At 44.3% G+C, this 19,683-nt stretch overlaps 1 protein-coding gene across 1 annotated transcript in view; it reads left to right on the top strand.

The window, feature by feature from the left end:
- Positions 1-19,683, top strand: part of tex264 (testis expressed 264, ER-phagy receptor) — a 144,963-nt gene that overhangs the window by 51,894 nt on the left and 73,386 nt on the right. The window lies entirely within an intron of this gene.

The raw sequence follows: 19,683 nt of genomic DNA, 5'->3' as shown, positions 1-19,683 counted from the left end.
TCCACCCCTCCTACCACTCTCCCCCTCCCTCCACACTCTTACTCTTTCCCCTCCCCTCCCTCCTCCTCCTCTCTCCCCGTCCCCCCCCCCTCTCTCCCCCCTTCCTGCCCTCCCTGCTCTCCTCCCACTCCCCACTCTCCTCCCCCTTCCCATCCCCCTCTCTCCCCCTACTTCCGCTCTCCTCTCCCTCCCAAATCTCTCCCATTTCTGCCTCCTCCTCCCCTCCCTCCCCTCTTCTCACCCTCCCCTCTCCCCACCACCATCTCCCTTACCCCCTCCTGTGTGTTTGGGGGGTGGTTAGTGTGTGTGATGCCGCAAGCCGCTCCCCTCCCGCAAACACTCCTTGGGGGAACAGACCCAACGGGTCTGCACTTGGTCTAGTATACTTATAAAACTATCTATCTATCATATTGTGGCGGCTCTCAAGGGTCGGGCCATTCCCACTATCAAACCCCTCGGCACGGGAATGGTTGAGTCCAGAGGCGGCCCTTAGCTAGAGGGATAAAAGGCAAGGGTTTAGGTGCCATCTTTCTCTTGCAGACCCCTCTGGTGACAAGAAGGACACTATTAAAAATACCTCCCGAAGAACCTGGCTCCTCGTCTTCATTTCGGGACTATCGCCCCACCTTGGTGACCCCTGACGCTCCATTATCATACATGTGTGCAAATAAATGCAAAATAACTGTCAAAATGTTACTCTTTCTTGCCTCTAACAATAGGTCTTAAATAATGTATCTTTGTCCCACAATGGGTTCACCTTGCTGATCCCACCCATGGAACAAGTCTCGTTGTCAGGATTCCTTTCACAGAACAAGTCTCATTATCAAGATCTCTTTCATGGAACGCGTCCAGTGCATGATGGATGCATGAAATTTTACGACACTGAAAGTTTACCATTTTGGCCTCTCAAGAGTAAGAGTTCGAAGGGCACTTTATTTCTCCCAACCCCCTAGCTATCATGTGTAGGAAAGAACTGCAAATGCTGATGTAAATCAAAGGTAGTCACAAAATGCTGGAGTAACTCTGTGGGACAGGCAACATCTCTGGAGAGAAGGAATGGTTGACGTTTCTGGTCAAGACTATCATTTTCACCTCAGCCCATGTCTGTGATCATCACCACAATGCTGCTCGTGCAGGTTGCCTGTTGATTTTCCAATATTACAAAACGATTGTATTTCAAAATACCACAAAGTCTTGCGTTCTTGCAGAGTGATAATACCAATGAGTTTCAATCTAATCCAGGAAGTAAATGTCTCTAAACTTTTTTATGTCAGGACAGGTACATTAAGGTTTCGGCCGGAAACGTTGCCTATTTCCTTCGCTCCATAGATGCTACTGCACCCGCTGAGTTTCTCCAGCATTTTTGTGTATCTTCGATTTTCCAGCATCTGCAGTTCCATCTTAAATACATTAAATGCTTGCCCATTGCTGAAATGTTCTACTGTACACTAGATCATGGCCTTAAAAACTAACACAGCAGTTTTGCTTCACCACTGTGAAGTGATGTGAAGGAAAGCAGGTGGGTTGCAGGTTGCAGGGGTAGAGACACCTGGCAGGATATAAGAGCACAATGTCAGTTCATCACTGGTGGCATTGGTGCCCTGAAGTGTGGCTTAAGGCATTGGAGGGTTAACTGATGACTGGCTGCTGAGATGTGGTGGTGCTGACAGGAGATAGGGTCATAATTGGGCTGAGTACATCGGTGAGAAATTAGAGATAGACCCACAACAAATGTTACATTTTAACAGGGGACACCTCTCTGTGATGGGCTGGTTTTTAAAGGCACTGAGTTCCATGAGCTAGACCTCCTCAGGTAGGTCTTCTGTAAGTGTACACAGAAGCACACATTTTGCAGCAATGTCCCCTGTGCATGGTATACATGCAGGAGGTTGCTGCTCAGCATGTCTAGGTGCTTAAAGGGATTGATATGTCTTTCTCACAGAGCAGCCAGAAGAGAATGTGAATTTCCGTAACAATCTTTGCCTGGTGCTCTACTTTCCCCTCACATTCCAAAGACATATAGATAGACAAGTTAATTGGCCACAGTAAATTGCCCCTAGTTTGTCAGCATTTGAGAGACGTTGATTGGAATGCGGAAAGAATAGATTAGAGGAAATTATTTGGGAGAATGGAATCACCCTGACAGCTGGCATAGGCTCGATGGGCTGAAATGACCTCCTCCTGTGTTGTTATGAAATGCGATAAATATGGATGCAGGAAGTAATCAGTTATGTGTAAGAAGGAAACTGCAGATGCTGGTTTAAACCGAAAGATAGACACAAAAGCTGGAGTAACTCAGCGGGACCGGCAGCATCTCTGGATAGAAGGAATGGGTGATGTTCGGGTCGAGGACCCTTCTTCAGACTGGTTAGGGATAAGGGAAACGGAGAGATATAGACGGTGATGTGGAGAGATAAAGAACAATGAATGAAAGATATGCAAAAAGTAACGATGATAAAGGAAATAGGCAATGTATTGTAGAGGTGAAAATGAGAAGCTAGTGCGACTGGGTGGGGGAGGGATAGAGAGAGAGGGAATGCCGGGACTACCTGAAGTGAAAATCAATATTCATACCACTGGGCTGTAAGCTGCCCAAGCGAAATATGAGATGCTGTTCCTCCAATTGCGTTTAGCTACTCTGACAATGGAGGAGGACCGAGGACAGAAAGGTCTGTGTAGAATGGGAAGGAGATTAAAGTGTCCAGCCAACCGGGAGGATCAGGTGGATTCACGCGGGCTGAGCGAAGGTGTTCCGCGAAATGATCTGCCAGTCTGCGTTTGGTCTCGCCGATATATAAGAGTCCACATCTTGAACAACGGATGCAGTAGATGAGGTTGGAGGAGGTGCAGTGAACCTCTGCCTAACCTGAAAAGGACTGGTCGGGGTCCCTGGACAGAGTCCGAGGAGGAGGTCTAAGTGACAGGATGTTGCATCGTCTGCAGTTAGCAGGGAGAATGGTAGCCTGGGGAGAGGGGGTTGGTTTTGGGTGGGAAGGGATGAGTTAACCAGGGAGTATGCAGGAGGGCAACGGTCTCTGCGGAAAGGTCGGAAAAGGGGTGGAGATGGGCAAAATGTGGCTATGGTGGGATCCCGTTGGAGATGGGGCAGGAAATTTCAGGAGGATTAATGTGTTTGTATGCACTAGCTGGATGGGGGGGAAGTTAAGGACTAGGGGGACTTCTGTCTCCTGTTGCGACATTAGGGGGAGGGGGAGCAAGGGCAGAGCTGTGGGGTACCGAGGAATACACGAGTGAGGGCCTCATTCTATGATGGAGAGGGGAACCCCTGTCCCTAAAGAATGAGGACATCTCGATGTTCTAGTATGGAACACCTCATCTTGGGCGCAGAGCGGCGTAGAGGAGGAATTGGGAGTAGGGGATAGAGTCTTTGCAGGAAGCAGGGTGGGAAGAATGTAGGAGTCGAGATAGTTAATGTAGGAGTCAGTGGGTTTGTAATAGACATCAGTCAATAGTCTATTTCTTGTGATGAAGACTGAGATCAAGAAAGGGAAGAGAGGTGTCAGAGATGGTCCAAGTAAATTTGAGTGCAGGATGAAAATTGGTGAAGTTGATGAAGTCCATGACTTCTGCATGGGTGCAGGAGGTAGCAATGATGCAGTCATCAATGTACCGGAGATAGAGTTTGGGGATAGGGCTAGTGTACGCCTGGAACAGGGATTGTTCAACATACCCTACAAAGAGGCAGGCATAGCTGAGGCCCATGCAGGTGCCCATAGCTACGCCTTGGACTGGGAGGAGTCAAAGGAGAAGTTGTGGTGGGTGAGGACCAGCTCCGCTAGGCAGAGTAGGGTGTTAGTAGAGGGGAATTGGAATTGTTCTGTGGTCAAGGAAGATGCGGAGGGCTTTAAGGCTTTCCTGGTGGGGGATGGAGGTGTAGAGTGACTGAACGACATAGTAAAGATGAGGGAGTGGGGTGCTTGGAAAGCGGAAGTCATTAAAGAGACGAAGAGCATGTGAGGTATCTTGGACATAGGTCGGGTGAGATTGGACCAGGGGAGGATAGGATGGAATTGAGGTACTTGGAAATAATTTCTCTGGGGACAGGAGCAGGCAGAAACAAGCCAGAGCAGTTGTGTTTGTGGATTTGGGGTAAGGGTGAGGTGATGAGAGTTTCGCCTGGCCTCAGCTTCAGAGGTCAGCGCACCAGACTATACCACGGCACCTCCATTGTCGGCTGGTTGAGTTAGATTGCCAGAGTTGCTGCAGAGTGAGCGGAAGGCTGTACGTTCAGAGGGGGTGAGGTTAAAGTAGGTAAGGGGTGTGGAAAAGTTGAGATGCTTGATGTCCACGCCAGCAGTTAGAAATAAAGAGGTCTGTAGAGGGTAGAAGGCCAATCTAGGCAATCCAACAGGAGGGGACTAGTGGGAGACGGGAGAAGGGGTCACGGAGGCGACGGAATAAAAGCTCTACCGTCGTGGTGGACCCGGAACTCGTTGTGGTGGGGGCGGAGGGGAACGAAGGTGAGGCCTGTGTTGAGGACAGACCATTCCGTATCAGAAAGGGGGAGGTCAGGGGGGATAGTGAAGACACGACAAGGATCGGGGTTGGGGTCAGAGGAGGGCTGGGGAGTGGACAAAGGCTATAGGCAATGTTATGTTCCGCGAGTGCCTTAAAATTCTATTGATAATTGCCTGAAATATTCTGCACACTGTACTTGTTGGCCATGATCCAGCAACATCCAGGCTATGCATGGAGATTTTAAGGACACTGGAGGCTTTCTAATATTTGAAAAAAATATTATTTGCTTCCTGATGTAGCGGATGTTTTTTCACATTTCATCACTTTCATCTTCCTCCCTGTTTTGAAGAGAAGGAGTTTGGAGGACTTTGCCACGTGGCACATCATGATCTCCACAGATCATCAGGAATGGAAATTGCACCTCTCTGGTCCGCTGCTCCTAGCTTTCATCTTCTTTCCTGCTCCTTTGATAGAAGCTGTCGTATTCTTTACAGGTGAGCTCCAAAATTAATGAGATTTTCCTGGCTGTAACTGTTCTGTCGTGGCTAAGTTCAGAGGTTACACATCACACAGCTGCTTTTGTCTTCACTAGACAAGATTGATGCAGGGACTGTTTGGGTAACATGGCGTATTAAACTGCAAGATACATCAAAGCAGCCGAAGATTTTTCAGAAATATATATCTCAAAAATATGAATTGTTAAATTTATAGGTAAGACTTGTGCAGCTATGGGAAACCAGAACTTGTGTTATCCAAAAGCTTATTTTATTTTATTTTTTCCAGTTCCGATGAAAGGTCATGACTTGAAACAATTTCTCTCTCTGCGGATGCAGCCTGACCACCTAAATATTCCAGTATTTGCTGTTATTTCAGATCGATTGCCTCTACATATTGTGCTTTCATAAGTTGCGTTCATATATTTTATCATTTTGAGCAGATATGAAATTCTGTAATTTTGAAAATACAACAGCATTTAATCCAAATCAAAAAACTTGTTTATTGTCTCAGGATCTTGTAAAGCCTTCCACATCTCATTAAGTATTTCCTGAAATGTAATCATTGTTGCAAAGCAAAGGAATCCAGCAGCCAAATAGTGTTCAGCAATATCCGTGAATTACAATTGGCAGAAAGCTGATGTTAAGCTGAACACCAGGGACACTTACCTATTTTTTTCTCAGGTAGTGTCATAGGATCTACATACCTAAACATGTGTATCAGAGGAGCCAAGTCAGTTAAAGCATTTAGCAGTGGGACTTGTGGACACTGGTTGCAGCTAGACGTGGTCCTGGATGTTTGAAGTTGCTGTGAAAAAATCTTATAATCAAGGAAGTTCTCAGTTTTCAAATTAACACTGGTTTATTTAGATATGTTTAATGATCAGTAGTTTGCACATGGCCGGATTTATAATGATTATAATTAACTTGGGAAAAACGCAAGAGGAATGAACTCATTCAGTGGTTTGAAGGCATTATTTGCTTCTTTGTACATTCCCAGGAGTTAACCTTGTCTAACGCCTGGCTGGTTTCATCTCACATTTAATCTCGCATCTCCAAGATCCTGATGGATTTGTATTGCTATTTATCAATAGCTCTGCTGAAGAGAAAATACAATAGAAACAAAGAAGTCTGTGTGATTAAAGCAGAAAAGAACACAGGCATGAACAGCAACGTTTAAAATAAGGAATCCTGGAAATAGGTTATGCAGCATCTCTGAGGGGAAAAAAATGAAGCGGAGATAATTTGGGAAATTATCAGTCAATGAGCCACATATCAGGATAAGAGAGGATTCTTTGGGATAAGATTTACTTGCAATTAGATGAGAATGGGATAATTAGGGACAGTTCAAATGGTTTTGTCTGTTTAGTACTGTTAGTACTGTTTTACTAATTTAATTGCTTTTCTTCCAGGAGGTGACATAGATGATTGATGAGGGTAGGGTAGTGAACGTTGTCTATATGGATTTAGTGAGGCATTTGATAAATCCCTCATGGTAGGTTGATCAATGGTGCATGGGATCCATGGTGACTTGCTAGTTTAGATACAGAACTGGCTTACCCATGGAAGATTGATGGTCATGATGGAAGAGTGTCATTGTGGCAAGAGGTCTGTGACTAGTGGTATTCCGCAGAGATCTGTGCCGAGACCTCTATGTTTGCTTGCATTATGCTATTTCCACTCTGAGGAAGAACGCTGAGGATTCGTGCTGACTCTGACAGTCAAGAGTTGACAGGGAACTCTTATTCCCACATCAAGTGGATGTTGTGTTTCAGCTCTAGCCATAAGGTTCTGATTATATGTTATCAGCGAAATAAATGAATAAATAGATAATGCATCTTCCGCGGCAGAGAAGCCAAAAATTTCCGTCCGTACGGTCAACAGAGGAAACGATGGTTCCAAGAGGAATCTGTAACATCTCTCAAAGGATGAGTAGATTGGGCCAAGAACAAGAGGGGTATATTTCTGATGTTTCTGAAGATTGCAGAAATGTGGAGCATGCCAAATCAGGTTACGATTTGGCTAATCTGATCATGTGTTTGGTTACCCAGTTTAAAATGGATGATTGGCTTTCAGCAATTTAGCTTATTCAGAGGATTAGGGCCTCTATCGATCTTGAAGATGCATACTTTGCCATATCTCTACACAAGAGGCACAGATATATCTGGTGTTTTGATGACAAAGGCAGTGGTGGAAAGTTTAGGCTCTACCTAGGGGTTGGCTTCAGGCCTAGGCTATTTACAAAGATTCTAAAGCTAATGCTGCCCTACTCAGATCAAAAGGGCATTGTGGCATTGTGTCATGGAGTTTATAGACGACATGCAAAATTTGTCGCTGATAAGACTCAGTGGTTTATCAGTAGATGCCTCTTACGATATTAAGGATGAGGCAACATGAAATTTCATAATGCCAAATTTGCCTACTCATTCAGAGTGTCCAACGTAAATGCGGCTGAAAGAAGCTCCTATTTACTTGAAGTCACGAGTGATGGCTAGCTCAACCTATTTCTCGTGCAGCTAACTCTGCACGATTGTATGGGAAGTTGTGAAGAAGGCAGGTGAGCTACTTTTAAACAGAAGTAGCAGAGCTTTGGGTTTCTTTCAGTTTGCGCTCAGAGAAGCAATTATGTTATAAAGCTAAACGGGCATGGTTGGGTACAAGTTGGAGTTGACATCATACCCACCAGAGCAGAGATGGGGGGTGTTATTATGTATACAGGTACACTGAGCTTGCTGGTACCTATGAGACGAAGGATACTTTCTTCATTGTTATTTAATAGTTTTCAAGAGATTGTTCGTGGCTCATTAGCAGCCAATAGAATGGATATTCCCATTTGTCCATTTCTTGCGACAGCAGGAGGGTTACATAGTGCACTTTCAGAAGTTATACAATTTTGGTTGAATATGCCTGGATGATTGCAGATAGAATTCTGTGCAGTGTTGCATGAGTTGTTGTCTAACTCAAAGCCAATTGGGACTATGGTCCGATTAAGGGCAATGGCCATGTATGCAGGTTAGCATCATGTTGTTAATAACCCATGTCTTTCTACCATTTATGGTTTAAGTGTTTCACACACAGATTGGGTTACTGCATGAAACCACATAGCTTTGAAGGCTTCACGTAGTCACTCACGTGACATCGAAATAAAATAGAAAGATTAAACGAAAACTTACCATTTGAAGTTTGATCTTTATTTTATGAGAAGTTGAAGTGAGGGAACACGTGCCCTCCACTCCCAACCCTGATTCTCATAAAGATCATCCGGTAAGTCTAGGGTCGTTAATCTTTCTATAGTTTAAGTCCTGCAACTGGTCTGTGGTTTCATACAGTTGCTCTGAAGATTGACGCGCATGCGGGCTGGCGGGCTCTTCACGTAATCCCTCACTTCAACTTCTCATAAAATAAAGATCAAACTTCAAACTGTAAGTTTTTGTTTAATCTTTCTATTTCATGTGATGAAGACTGAGATCAAGAAAGGGGAGGGAGGTGTCAGAGATGGTAAATTTGAGTGCAGGATGTAAATTGGTGGTGAAGTTGATGAAGTCCATGAGTTCTGCATGGGTGCAGGAGGTAGCACCGATGCAGTCATCAATGTAACGGAGATAGAGTTTGGGGATAGGGCCAGTGTACGCCGGGAACAGGAATTGTTCAACGTACCCTACAAAGAGGCAGGCATAGCTGGGGCCATGCGGGTGCCCATAGCTACACCTTGGACTTGGAAAAACCTCCTCATCTAATGTATCCGTTGTTCAAGATGTGGACTCTTACACATTGGCGAGACCAAATGCAGACTGGGCAATCGTTTCGCGGAACACCTTCGCTCAGCCCGCGTGAACCAACCTGATCTCCCAGTTGCTGGACATTTTAATTCTCCTTCACATTTCTACCCAGACCATTCTCTCTTCGGTTTCCTCCATTGTCAGAGTGAGGCTAAACGCAAATTGGAGGAACAGCATCTCATATTTCGCCTGGGCAGCTACAGGCCAGTGTTATGAATATTGATTTCACTCACTTCAGGTAGCCCCGGAATTCCCACTCTCTCTATATCCGTCCCCCACCCAAGTCGCACTAGCTACAAACAGCTTACAATGGCCTGTTTCCTTTATCATCGTTACTTTTATGCATCTCTTTCAATTATTGTTCTTTGTTCCACATCACCATCTATATATCTCGTTTCCCTTATCCCTAACGAGCCTGAAGAAGGGTTTCGACCCGAAATGTCACCCATTCCTTCTCTCTAGAGATGCTGCCTGTCCCACTGAGTTACTCCAGTTTTTTGTGTCTACCTTTGGTTTAAACCAGTATCTGCAATTCCCTCTTACACATTTGAGGACGGAATATGACTATTGCATCATGGAGCAAAAACCTCCTGGTCACAGAAGCGACACTGCCTATTTCATGCTAGTTGAAGTGTTGCATTGAAATTGCATGTGAGCTTGGAGCCAATAGAATCGAGGGAGCCATTCACTGCCTCTTATATTTTAACCTCACTGAGCACTTACATGTTTTGCAGACTGCGCCATTTCAGCTTTGGAGACACAAACATTTTTTGACAGTTCAGAGAATTAGAAAAAATAATGTAGGTTTCAGTGGAAAGCAGAGAATCCTAGCCCCGCGGGACCAAACATCATCCCTCTTTTCAGTAATGAGCACTAGCTTCTCATCAACACAAAGCTGCTTTACCAATCACCTTTTACTTGAATTGAAATTATGGTAACCCAATTGCCCCTAAATTTGTAAACCATGCCCCATCTATTCAGCAATTTAACTTAAATAGGCTCAACTGAAAGCAGTATGAAAACTCAAGAGGCAACCCCCCAGTAATTTTTTTTAAATCTGGCTTTTGCTATTTAATGGGCACAGTATCTACTATCTACTTCTTTGGTGACCCTCAGACTATTCTTGATTGGACTTTGCTGGCTTTACCTTGCACTAAACGTTATTCCCTTATCATGTATCTTTCCACTGTAAATGGCTTTATTGTAATCATGTATTGTCTTTCTGCTGACTGGATAGCATGCAACAAAAGCTTTTCACCGTACCTCGGTACACGTGACAATAAACTAAACTGAACTGAACTGAGTATTAGTCATTATAATACCTGATTTCTGCCTATCAAGAGAAGCTAAACAGGTTGTTCTGTATTCCTTGGAGTTTAGAAGGATGAGGGGTGACTTTATTCAAGCATATAAAACCCTGAGCGGGAATGACAGGGTAAACGTTGAGATGTTGCCACGAGAAGAGGAGAATTGAACAAGGGAACAAGGTTTCAGTATAAAACTGGTAATTTAAAACTGGTATACAGTAGATTATTTTTGCAGAGGTTAGTGAATCTCTGGAATTCTCTAACCCTAAGAGTTCTGGAGGCTGCATCATTTGAAGTATTTGGTAAATGTAGATAAAAGTTTTGAAAGATCAGGGGATTAAAGCCATGGGGATGTTGAGACCTGGGGCAGATCAGCCATCTTGTACTGAATGGTGGAGCAGGTTTGAGGGGCGGAGGGGTCTACTTCTGCACCTATTGTCAGTGTTCACAGACCAATTAACCAGAGTTAATATAGAAATTAACCTTGTTACCTAGTAAAGGATTGCAGGTCCTTTTCTGAGTTCCTTTTTTTTATCAAATTCGCATATAAGCAATTATATTTGCCACTGATCTTTAATCTATAACCATTAGTCATCCATAAATGGCATTTTACAACGCTGCTGTCCAAAGCTGTCTCAGTTATCTGGACAAGGCTCCATATGGCGACTCATACAAGGGGTTTAAGGAGGAACTGCAGATGCTGGAAAATCGAAGGTACACAAAAAAGCAGGAGAAACTCAGCGGGTGCCGCAGCATCTATGGAGCGAAGGAAATAGGCAACGTTTCGGGCCGAAACCCTTCTTCAGACTGATCGGGGGTGGGGGAGGGGGGGGGACAAGAAAGGAAAAAGGAGGAGGAGCCCGAAGGCTGGGGGATGGGAGGAGACAGCAGGGGGACTGAGGAAGGGGAGGAGATAGCAAGGACTAACAAAATTGGGAGAATTCGATGTTCATGCCCCCAGGATGCAGACTCCCCAAGCGGAATATGAGGTGCTGTTCCTCCAATTTCCGGTGCTGCTCGCTGTGGCCATGGAGGAGACCCAGGACAGAGAGGTCGTCTTATACAAGGGCACAGGTTGCAGTCTCAAGCTGCAGAAGGTTTGAATATGGTTCGGTAATTGCATAACAAACATCAATCCTCTGGCACGTCAAAGTTCTACCCTAACAACTCAAGTCAAAAAAGTATCCATTTTATAAGTAAACGCAAATCGTTCCCATTAAACCCAAGAATACTGGACTGAAGTTCAATAAATACTATATCATTATGCAAATAGGTCAACTAGTCCAACAGTAGTGGTAGGTAGGAAAGAACTGCAGATGCTGGTTTAAATCGATGGTAGACACAAAATGCTGGAATAACTCAGCGGGACAGGCAGCATCTCTGGAGAGAACGAATGGGTGACGTTTCGGGGTGAGCCCCTTCTCAGACTGATGTCAGGGGAGTGGGCGGGCCACAGATAGAATGTAGTCGGAGACATTAAGACTGGTGGGAGACTGGGAAAGGGAGGGGGGTGGAGAGAGAGGGAAAGCAAGGGCTATTTGAAGTTAGACAATAATAATAATAATAATAAATTTTATTTATGGGCGCCTTTCAAGAGTCTCAAGGACACCTTACAAAAATTTAGCAAGTAGAGGAAAAACATGTAAGCGGAATGAAATAAATAGTAGAGACATGACTAAGTACACAAATTAAAGACAGAATTCAATTCAAAACACAATATGAGGCAATTCAAGCACAGATGAAAAGGGAGGGGGACGCGGGGCTAAGGATAGGCAGAGGTGAAGAGATGGGTCTTGAGGCGGGACTGGAAGATGGTGAGGGACACGGAATTGCGGATCAGTTGGGGGAGGGAGTTCCAGAGCCTGGGAGCTGCCCTGGAGAAGGCTCTGTCCCCAAAACTGCGGAGGTTGGACTTGTGGATGGAGAGGAGACCGGCTGATGTGGATCTGAGGGACCGTGAGGGTTGGTAGGGGGAGAGGAGGTCAGTGAGATATGGGGGGGCCAGATGGTGGAGGGCTTTGTAGGTGAGGACCAGGATTTTGTAGGTGATCCGGTGGGAGATGGGAAGCCAGTGAAGTTGTTTGAGAACTGGAGTGATTTGATACCAGGATTTGGTGTGGGTGATGAGTCGGGCGGCTGCGTTCTGGACCAGTTGGAGTCGGTTGATGTAGGTGGAGCTGATGCCAAGGAGAAGTGAGTTGCAGTAGTCCAGTCGGGAGGAGATGAAGGCATGGATGAGTCTTTCAGCAGCGGGAGGTGTGAGAGAGGGTCTGATTTTGGCGATGTTGCGGAGGTGAAAGAAGGAGGTTTTAATGACATGGCGGATGTGAGGCTCAAGGGAGAGGGTGGAATCAAAGATCACGCCAAGGTTGCAGGCCTGGGGAGATGGGGAGACAGTGGTGCCGTCGATGGTGAGAAGTCAATGTTCATACCGCCAGGGTGTAAGCTACCCAAGTGAAATATGAAGTGCTGTTCCTCCAAATTGCACAGGACCTCACTCTGACAATGGAGGAGGCCCAGGACAGAAAGGTCAGATTGGTAATTGGAGGGAGAGTTAAAGTGCTGAGCAACCAGGAGATCAGGTAGGTTAAGGCGGACTAAGCAGAGGTGTTCAGGGAAACGATCGCCGAGCCTGCGCTTGGTCTAGCCGATGTACAGAAGTTGACACCTGGAACAGTAGGTACAGTAGATGAGGTTGGAGGAAGTGCAAGTGAACCTCTGCGTCACCTGAAAAGACTGTCGGGATCCTTGGATGGAGTCGAAGGGGGAGGTAATGGGACAGGTGTTGCATCTCCTTCGGTTGCAGTGGAAAGTACCTGGGGTATTAGTGATAGGTAAGCTTCTATAGCACAAGGAATATAGACAATGGACATTAATTAGAAAATCGTGGTTAAGGATGTTGACACAACAAAATGTTGTCAAAGTTGCTGTATGCTGTCTGCCCGAGGTTTATGTTAAGATTGTTCTTCTCAATAGATGGGAATGATTGATCACACTGATGTTGCAGATAGTGCAGCTGTCTCTCAGCTCCTGGAGCACAGGTGCTTCCTGTGTGGAGTTTGCTTGTTCTGCCCATAACCACATTGGTTTCCACCAGGTGCTCCGGTTTCCTTCCACATCCCAAAGGCAGGCTAATTGGCAGGTTAATTGCCAGGTTAATTGCCAACTATATTCTGCTCTCAGTGCAGCTTTATGATAGGAGAATCAGGAGGGAGTTAATGTGTGAGAGAGCAGGTTATGGTAAAATGAGTAAGGGAATGGGACTGATGTACTTGTTCTGGGAACCTGCAGAGTTTTGATGAACCCAAAGCCATTGTTCTATGTTGTAAGGAAATGTGAGAAACAGTGTGCACAAAATGCTGGAGTCACTCAGCAGGTCAGGCAGCATCTCTGGAGAACATGGATTGGTGACGTTTCAGGTCGGAACCCTTCTTAAGTCTAAGCAAACTATGTAGGAAATATATGAAGATTTCAGTGTACCAGTGATGTGATGATTTAGTTGTGAATAGACGAGAGGCTACTGGGATCTGTTTATCAAAACTTTCATGAAGATCTGACAGGTCTTCAAAATCTTGAAGGATTTTAATGAGATAGAAATTGTTGTTGTGAGATGAAAAAAAGATCAAGCAGCTGATTTTAATTTTAGTCACCCTTCTAGTTCCATCATACAACAACATTAGAGTTGTTGATTATCCATGGCAATAAATTTCTGTTAATTAGCCTATCCATTGAAGATCCTCATCATTTCTCTCCCATGCCTGCATATGCCTGCTTTCCCAACAATTCTTTCACATTTGACTATTGGTCCCTCTCCACCCTTTCCTCACTACTATCACTTCCGTCAGCATTCATAAGAGAAAGGAGCAGATGTATACCAGCCAGCCCATTGAACCTACTCCACCATTCCATCACAGTCTATTCAATCTTGGCCTCCATGCCACTTAAGCCTGTCTCTTTCTGTATCCTGACACACTTGTAGTTTAAATGTCTGTCATTCTTTGCCTTCAAAATATTCAATTGTCTTCACTGCTCTCAAGGGTAGAGAGTTCCAAAGATTCATTAGCCTCTGAGAGAATAAATTCCTCCTCCTCTCTGTCAGAAGTGGGTAACCCTACATTCTAAAACCATGCTCCCAGCCTCTCCAAAACCACCTTGTCTCTTCTCAAACTGAACCATGTTTCAAGTACCTCTCATTCTTCTATGCGCCAATAGTTGAGGCCTAACCTGCTTGACCGATTCCCATATGTCAATCCCCCCCCCCCCCCCGACAAACTGACCTTGAATGCCTTATCTGCCTTCAATGCCAGCAAGTCTTACATTAAATATGGAGTCTGAAACGTTGCCCAAGTGCAGTGAGATTGCATCAAAACCTCCCAATATACTCCATATCCCTAATAATAAAGGCTAACATTCCATCAGTCTTCTTCATTATTTGGTGCATCTTCATGCTAACCTATGTACTCAAACTACCAAAATAATCCTTTCATTTCTCTCAAATTCATTTGCTCTTAATTCCTCACCATCCTTTTCTTCTTATTCCTATTACCTCCTCAGGCTCCCTTATACCCATGTCCCTTAGGTTGACTCTCTACCCTCAATCCAAACATTTACTTTCTAGCGTTACGTTGTCAAATTCATCGTTCATGGAATTATTTTTTGAAACTATCAATATCACAGCATGCAACATATATTCTAAGAACATAGGAAATAGAGTAGGCCATTCAGTGCTTCACTTGTGTTTTGCCATTCAATGAGAACTTGGCCAGTCTTTTCTCTCAGTGCCATTTTCCTGCACTAACCCCATATTCCTTTATTCCTTTAATATCCAAGCAAACTGTCGATCTCTGACTTGTATATACTCAACAACTGAGCCTCCAAAGCCCTCCTAAGGCCTCAGATGATGAAATCTCATCTCAGTCCTGAATGGATGTCTTCTTTTTTTACAACTGTACTTTCCTGGCTGTTGATACCCCAGCCAGAAGAATTATTTAATCCATATACAATTTGTCCAGCTGTGTCAGAATTTTGTGTTCCCATGAGATCACCTCATGATCTTCTGAACATCGATTCAGTATTTAATCCCCCCTCGCAAAAGAAAACACTGTCCTAAGAACCAATCTGGTGAACCGTCAGTGAACTCCATCCCTGACAAGTCTATCCCTACTTTAGGTATATTACTCAAGGCTGCGTGCTCAGCCCCCTGCTGTACTCACTCTATACCCATGACTGCGTAGCGAACCACAGTGCGAACTCCATCATCAAGTTCGCTGACGACACCACTATTGTGGGGCGTATCACTGATGGGGATGAGTCAGAGTACAGAAGAGAGATCGAGCAACTGTCCATATGGTGCCAGCGCAATAACCTGGCCCTCAACACCAGCAAAACCAAGGAACTGATTGTGGACTTTGGAAGGAGTAGGAGGGGGACCCACAGCCCCATTTATATCAACGGGTCGATGGTTGAAAGGGTCAAGAGCTTCAAATTCCTGGGCGTGCACATCTCTGAAGATCTTTCCTGGTCCGAGAACACTAATGCAATCATCAAAAAAGCACATCAGCGCCTCTACTTCCTGAGAAGATTACGGAGAGTCGGATTGTCAAGGAAGACTCTCTCTAACTTCTACAGGTGCACAGTCGAGAGCATGCTGACCGGTTGCATCGTGGCTTGGTTCGGCAACTTGAGCGCCCTGGAAAGGAAAAGACTACAAAAAGTAGTAAACACTGCCCAGTCCATCATCGGCACTGACCTTCCTTCCATCGAGGGGATTTATCGCAGTCGCTGCCTCAAAAAGGCTGGCAGTATCATCAAAGACCCACACCATCCTGGCCACACACTCATCTCCCTGCTACCTTCAGGTAGAAGGTACAGGAGCCTGAAGACTGCAACAACCAGGTTCAGGAATAGTTACTTCCCCTCAGCCATCAGGCTATTAAACCTGGCTCGGACAAAACTCTGACTATTACCAACCACTTCTGTTATTTGCACTATCAGTTTATTTATTCATGTGTGTATATATTTATATCATGGTATATGGACACATTTATCTGTTTTGTAGTAAATGCCTACTATTTTCTGTGTGCTTAAGCAAAGCAAGAATTTCATTGTCCTATACAGGGACACATGACAATAAACTCACTTGAACTTGAACTTGAACTTACTGCTTTTATTCTTGATAACACCATGTTGTGGCGTAAGGGAGCGCATTTGCTGATTCCAAAGATTTGGTATTATCAGATGGCTCCTGATGTAATGGTGCTGAATTTCACACATTTTCCAATGCAATAAACAGAACTGTCAGGTTAATAAGCATAAATTCCAGATGGAGCTGCTGGGAGCTGTAGCAGGTGTATCTAAAAATGAGATATCAACCTGTGAAGCTGCGACACAGCACTAAATACATGCTGAACAACAAAAAACAGCTTTCAGTTGACAGAATTCCCAGTTAATGGAACAGGCCTGGTCATGATGAACATTAAAATAGTTGACAGGAGAAGGAGCATCCAAGGGCATCCCATCCTTAATAATCCAGGGCCCAACGTGTGGGTGTCAGAGACAAAGATAAAACATCTGTCACTTTCCGTCAGAAGTGCAGAGAGGATGATTCATCTCAACTTCTTCCTCAGGCCCCCTTCTTCACAGCAGCCTGACAGAAGCCAATTCAATTCAATCCATATGATATTAAGAATCAGCTGAGAGTACGATGAAACAGAGGCTATGAGACCCAACAACATCGCAGCTGTGAACTGAAGGGGCCTTCACTTCAGAAATAATTACGCCTTTAGCCAATCTAATCCAGCACTGTTAGAGGAGCTATAATCTTTGGTTACAACAGTGGCATCCACACCACAAGGTGGAAAATTTCCCAGGTATGGCAGATCCCATTGGGCTCATTACTACTTAATAAGTCTACACTCAATCATTAGCACTGTCAAGTGGTACTTACTCTCCAGGAGCATGAGGCGAACTGCTTGTGACTGCACTTGCCATCAAATCACTTCTTGACGCAGCGAGGCATCAAAAGATCATGTGAAATAAAAGTCAATGGGTATCCAGGGCAAAACACTCCAACTGTTGAAATCATTCCTTGTATAAAAGATATTTGCGATTGTTTAAGATCAATCATCTCAACCCTGTGCATCACTGCAGGAATTCTTCGTAGTCCTCGACTCAATTATATTTCACAGTTTCACCAAAGACCTTCATTCCACCAGAAGGACTGAATGGGTGTATTTGCTGATGTTTATCCTGTTCCATTTGCAACGCCTCATTTCTTCAGTCCACACTTGCATGCAACAAGACCCCAGCAACAATCATAAATGGAGTGATATGTGGCAAGTGGCCAGGCAATGACCATGTTCTACAGGAGGACATCAAACCTAAACACGTGACATTCAGTGTCAAGACCATTACTGAGTCCCCACCGTCAACATCTTATGGGGGCTTTGGAAGGAGTGGTGTCACCTTTGACCAGAAGCTCAATATTAATGCTATATTACAAATGCAGGTCAGAGACTGGATACCCCACAGTGAGTGATTCACATCGTGACACATCTGCAAGGCCAAAGTTAAGAGTGTGATGGAACTGTTCACATCCTTGGATGAATGCAGTGTCATCAACAGGATTAAGCCACCAGTTTGACTCAGGCCCTAAACATTCACCCCCCCACCCCCCCACTCCCTAACCCTGGCTTCAGTTGTTAACATTTACAAAATGCACTGCAGTTCTTCACCCAGGCTACTCCAACAGCACCTCCCAAACATGTCACCTTTACTCGCAAGAACAAGAGCAGCAAACATATTCAAGTTTGATGTCATGCACTATCCCAACCTGGAAATGTATCGCTGTTCTGCTGTCATGATGGGGTGTACATTCTGAAACTCCCCCCACAACAGCACTGTGGAAGCACCTTCCCCAGATGGACTTCAGTTGTTCATGTAGGCAGATAACCAACATATTTTCAAGGGCAATTACAATGAACATGCTATTATATAGCTATATGCATAAAATATAATATTATACTAACTCAGCGGGACAGGTAGCATCTCTGGAGAGAAGGAATAGGTGACATTTCGGGTCAAAACCCTGAAGAAGGATTTCAACCCGAAACGTCACCCATCCCTTCTTTCCAGAGATGCTGCCAGTACTGTTGAGTTACTCATTTTGTGTCTATCTTTGGTGTAAACCAGCATCTGCAGATCCTTCCCACACATAATACTATGGTATTGTAGGTTTGCAGGTCTAGTCAGTCTTGCCCAGATACCGCAAAATTAATAAGTAACAAAATATCCTTATTTCAAAATGAGCCAGGATATGTGGGGCAATGTTAAATTAAAAAATAAATTAAAGATTATGTAAGTATGCTGATCTTAGTCAGTCATGGGAAACCTCCTCTGTAACCTTTCCAAATGTGGAGAGAAAATAAATTAAAATAAATTAAAAGCTGGAACAAGCAGTATAAGCTGGTCAGCAGCTGCTTAGCAGCAAAAAAAAAACCTCAAAATTTCACCACAGTCAGTCCTTACCTAATAATGAAACTAACCACTATTCCTCAGGCAGGCACAGGAAGTTGCAACTATTTTTGAAGTGGTTCCCTGTGCTAGTACCCACACCATTCTATCAAGAATCCAGTGAACAGAATATCTGGTTGCTCTGTCTTCCTAAAGAAACTAAAATGCTTTTTAACGTGACCTTTTAGTAATTACAGCCTCTTTCTGGGAAATGCAATGTGCAATCATATTGAAATGAACCTGTTCCAATTTGTGCAATGGAATGATGTTGCCGGCTGGAGGTCAGAACTCCATCACAGCACCACTCTCCTGAATCAAATAAAAGGTCAGAGATTTTACATTCACATGTCAAACAGCTGCATAAATTACAGGGTAAGTGAAGGCATTCTTCACTGTAATTATAAATTATTGCACTCAAAACAGAAGGTGCTCAGGGGAGCAATCACATAATCAGTAGTTTATCTAACTAGTTCGTTGAGGGTTTTTATTTGCAGTGCTTTAGAATTATGGGTCTCCAAATAGCCAGCAAGAGACAGGGGAACAGATATGTTAGACAGATTATGGAAAGACGTAAAAGCAACAGGGTTGTCATAATGCATGACTTTAACTTCTTTAATATTGACCGGGACTTGGTGCAAAAGGCAAATTTGTTTGGTGTATCCAATTCGAGGAGGGACCGTATTGGAGAACTTCATCACCAAAGACAGTATTGCCACTGGTCTGTAGTCATTGAGGCATTGATTATTATTGATTCCCTTTTAAAGGAGGTGGGAACATCAGACCTCAGTCATGAGAGGTTGAAGATGTCCACAAAACCTCCAGCCAGATGATCCACACAGGATTTGAGAACGTGACCAAGTACACTATTCAGGTCCAGACACTTACCGGAGGTTCACCATCCTGCATGATCTTCTGACATGATCTTTTGAGTTTAGAAGAATGAGGGGGGACCTCATTGAAACACACAGAACAGTAAAAGGCTTGGATAGAGTGGATGTGGTGAGGATGTATCCACTAATGGGAGAGTCTAGCACTAGAGGTCATAGCCTCAGAATTAAAAGACATTCTTTTAGGAAGGAGATGAGGAGGAATTATTTAGTCAGAGGATGGTGA

The sequence above is a fragment of the Amblyraja radiata genome, chromosome 18 (genome assembly GCF_010909765.2).
Source record: "Amblyraja radiata isolate CabotCenter1 chromosome 18, sAmbRad1.1.pri, whole genome shotgun sequence".
NCBI classification, from domain to species: Eukaryota; Metazoa; Chordata; class Chondrichthyes; order Rajiformes; family Rajidae; genus Amblyraja; species Amblyraja radiata.
The sequence above is the reverse complement of the archived record's forward strand: the minus strand, read 5'-3'. Positions and strand labels throughout refer to the sequence as shown.